The sequence below is a fragment of the Populus nigra genome, chromosome 5, assembly GCF_951802175.1.
Source record: "Populus nigra chromosome 5, ddPopNigr1.1, whole genome shotgun sequence".
NCBI classification, from domain to species: domain Eukaryota; kingdom Viridiplantae; phylum Streptophyta; class Magnoliopsida; order Malpighiales; family Salicaceae; genus Populus; species Populus nigra.
In genome coordinates, this window is record NC_084856.1 from 7,913,693 (window position 1) to 7,918,529 (window position 4,837).

Below are 4,837 nucleotides of genomic sequence, written 5' to 3' on the forward strand. Positions count from 1 at the left end.
AGCCAAGGCTTAAGTTTGATTTTATGTTTCGCTTTGCTTGTTTGGTTGCTGAGAAAGCTCAGCAAGAAAAGAATAAGGAAAGGAAAATTGTTGAATGTGTGTTTCAGCTTATCTTTCATGCTACTTATTAAAAAAACTAAATGCTGAAATATGGGATCTTTGGTCGAAAACAACATCATATTTATGTATTCGTAGGATAGTTAAAAACAAAATAAAATAAATTTTTGGATTAAATATATGTTATAATCTACACTACAAACATTAAAAAACCATGAATGTTATTATCATTACAGTATATTATTTTATCTTGTCCGATTATCTACCAATATAAAATAGAAAAAATTATCCTCAACGCCCACGCCAAACATAAAATACGATATAATTATATGTCCAGTTCAGTCTATTCCTATATAGTCTAATTAATACTGTCCAGCATGCCGACATCTACCTAACATAGCTAAAGTTTATTTGCCCTAGACTAAAAGATCTGGGCATTGACTAACGCTTGTTTCCCAGTTCCCCCATGTTCTACGACACGCAGTCATACTATATATTGTGTTCTATGAAAGAGGTTGTTCCGGTGTGACTGTTCTTTCCATGCATTTGAAATCTGCAATCCATTGTTGGAAGCCACAGTATGCAAACAGAAACCTGGCATGTAACTGCAATCTCGTGATTTGAGAATCATTACCGACTGCTAAAACATGATAGAGATTATCCCTTGTCTCCAGTATGCAAAATTTGTGATACTTCTTCCATCGCCGTTAAACGATGATCCATCAGGTGACGTGACAGAGACTAAGGAATCGGAATCCAATAAGAAAGATGATGTAATTTTCTAAGGAAGTAATCACGTAGAGATTCTAATTCTAAGTTTTGGTATTGAATAACTACTCAAATTAAATTCTAATTCAAATATAAAAATAACATATAGCAAAAAATAAAGTTAAAATTTCAAAATTAACCAGTAAAATAACAAAATTGATAAAAACAACTTTAGGCCTAATTTGAAGGCCTTCTCAATCCTATCTAGTCAAAGCGAATCAACATCCTATATAGAATTGGGTTTAAAAAATCTCTGAATTTTAGTTTAATTCGAAGACCATATCAAAAGTTATGAGTTTTTTCATCAAACAAGTAATTTAATACGAACATGTTTTTTTTTTTGGGCTTGGACTTGTCTATCTAGTCTAAATATATTTATGCTAGATTATGTATAGGGTCCAAATACAATAAATTTGTATCTAATTTACCAAAACATCCTACATTAGTCTTCACAAGTTGAAGAGAATTCACCATTGAGTTTTGGTCATTTACTAAACAAGAAGGCAAATGTTGACCATTGAAAACATCAAAAATCTTCAAATAACTAGAAAAAAAATATCAATAAGCATTATCGTTTATTTTTTATAGCATCTCACAAGGACCAATCTTCTCTCTCTATGTTTTTTATAATTTTCCATAAAAAATCAATCAAGAGTTAGAATTGCTTATACCAAGTCTCCAACTTCAAAAATAGTTTTTCCATACACCCCATGAAATTACATTATACCATACACTTTTATAATACCTTTTGCCTATAGAAAATGAAATAAGATACCGTTTATCCAGAATTACCTCACCATCTCACTTTATCTAGGTCAATTTATATGGCCGAAGACGACTATCTGTTTTGAGCTGTGATTTTTTATTACCTCTACTAACACTATATTCTTACAATTGCATTGTTGATAATTAGATTGCACACCTTATTTATGATGGTGAACGTCAAATGAAAAATGCTAATGGACAACCAATCTTAAACTAAATTATACTTAAGAGTTAATAAACTCTTTCAAATGACTAATATAGCACCACTATCTTCACATACAATTTCATTTCACTACATTTTCCATCCTAGATTCTTCTTTTATCGACATATCTTACTTGGATGAATCTCTGACTTATGGAATTCAATATAATAATACTCCTTCTTACAACATATATAACATTAAGATCAAAAACTAAAACTAAAACAAAAAATCTAACCTATAATTTGTTAAAGAGTAGGTTTATGTTGACTGGTTGTTCATTAATTGCTAGTATATGTACTCCTGGTATTCTGATCAATTTCAAACTTCTTATTCTAGATAGTCCAAAAACCCCTATTGGTTTTTCTATTTTGTTGTTTCTCTACGATTCTCTAATAGGCTTCTAAAATTGACCATAATAACTACCAACAAAGCACGTCTTATATGGACTTCCGTAATCCACTCGAGTATTGTGCCATCAATTGCTCCTTCATTAATGACAGGTCATTCTTGGCTACCAATTCATATAACTGGTTGATATACTTATTAATAGACTTTGCCCCTTACCTTAATACAGGGAGTCATTGGTATAGGGTTTGAGTGTACCCAAAAGGAAAAAAAGTGATATCTTTCATCTTCTTCCTTATCTTTTCTCAGTTACTAATCTTTCGTTTTCCTCTTCTCTTTCCAAGACCATTTTAGTTGTTCCCATTAAGCAGAATCTTTCTTCTTTAATATAATGGTGATTGGTTTCTCCCTCATATATTCTAGGACCTCCATATGTTAAAGAATTTTCTCCACTTCGTTATGTGATCCTAACTTCAACATAAAGAGATGCATTAGAGATTTCATTGGGTCTAGTCACAAGATTTAAAGTAAAGAGGTTCAATGAGGCAATTAATGGACTTCTTCAAGATGCGTAAGCTAAGATAGACTTCAAGAAGATATCAAAGAATGAAGAATAAGCCTTGATTAATTTGATTTATGTGTCAAGAAGGCTTGTAGGGGAGCATCCAAACATAACAGAAAGATTGGAATAAGAAAATTTTAATTTGCTAGTTTTGACCTTTAGCTACTGTTTTGGCCATAACTGAAGCTACAAAATAAATTTTGGTTCAATTTCAGTTGTATTGGAAAGTAGACATCCATAGCTTTCTAGTTATATATGGTAGCCTTCTAATTCATCAAGAATATGAAGAACCATTCATTTAAAGTTGAGCTTTGATTCTGCCTATAAATTATGAAATTCGACTTTGTTCTTGTTTTAATTAGTTGGGCTATTATTTATTTTTGTTTTAGTTTATTTTAAGGCGTAAGGCATTTAAAGGTTTGTTTGGGTAAGGTTTTATTTTGTTATTTTCATTATTTTGGTAATTTAATGTGTTAAGGCCTATTTATCAAATTTGAGTCCATTAAGTCAAGTTAGGGTCAACTTTCTACTATATAAACCAATTGTTAACATTATTTTTCAGTTTATGATATTTTCTTTAAAGTTGTCGCATATTATGTGCTTTATTTCTCTTTATGTGGTTGAATGATTCTCGTACTAAGTTCTTAATTGAGCTTGCAAATTCTTCAAATGATTGATCAACTTTGTTGTGATTTATATATACTTCCCGTTAATGTCTTGTTATAGACATAAGATGGGGGTGATCAATTGCATATAATTTTGGTTTAATTTTTATTGTTACAAGTAATTTTCTTTAGATCTTACTATATCTAGGGTTTGTTTTCTTATTTTTCTAGGTTTTTTTCTCTATAGGGTTTCATCTAATACAAAAAAAAGGAGAAAAGATTTGTAAAATCTCTAATAATAATAAAAAATGACAAAAATTGTATAAAGAAAAAGGAATTAAGGTTGAACACTAGGATTGACCTAGGAGAGAAGGACCCTAATTTGGAAGTGAGAAGATTAAGGTTTAAAAATAAAATAAGCTCTCTTTAAAAAAAATTTAACTTTTTTCTCTTGGAAAATAAAGGAGTTGTCACTTTAAAAAATAAAAGGAGAGAAAGAGAGGGGAGAACTCTCTCTGACCTTTTGATTTTTAAGAGAGAACACACCAGCATGAAAAACTAAGAGAAACACAAAGAGAGATTAGTAGAAAAGGAAATTAAGTACACAAGAAATAAAAAATAATAATAGGATATTCAAGAAAATTAAAGAAAAGCTGAAAGAATTAAAGAAGAAGGGGAAATCAATCAAGAAAGTATTCTAGAAGTGATCTTATAAATTCATGATTATTTGGTAAGGTGTCTTAACGTTCTTATTCTTCAACTTAATTTTGAACAGGAAGGGAAAAGCCTTAATTTTTTTTGTAAAATTAGGGTTCATGTAGATTGAGGAAAATATATTGTATTTTATAGAGATTTTCTAAAATAATGATGTAATAAAAAGTAATTAGAAGAATTAAACCGAAGAGAAATCCAAGGGTGAAAACTCTAATTAAGTTTAGCTAATTAAGGGAAAGTTCTAGGTGTAGTCCTTATATGATCTTATGTATGACTATGATTGTTGATTAGTACTTAAAAGTGCATTTTTATCAAGGTTTTATATCATCATTTTGCACTTAAAGTATCAATAACTCCTTAACTAAAGCATGTTTTATAATAACATATCTAATTATATAAGATACCTTTAATTTATGGTAAATGTTCATCTTAAATGCAGGTCTATCACATAAATGAAAGAATTGATTGATGGGTTGAAGTACTGAAATTGAAAGGACAAAGAGATGGCCAAACTTAGAAAAGAGATGCTGGTGCAGTCCAAACTGGAACACTGTTCGGTAATTGGGTCATATCTGGAGCTATAGATCTTGGATTTAGGTCCATTTTATATGGATGGAAAGATAAGACATAGGCCTACAACTTTCATGTGGAGCCCAAGATTTAAAAAGGCCGTTTTCAAGTCCAAATTGTAGCAACAACAAAGAAGTCCGAATCTGTCCTGCAGCCCAGACACTATTCAGTGTTCAGCCCATATCTCAAGTTCTAGAAGTCCAAATGATCTCAAATTTTTACCCTGGAAAGATGAGACAATTTCCTAG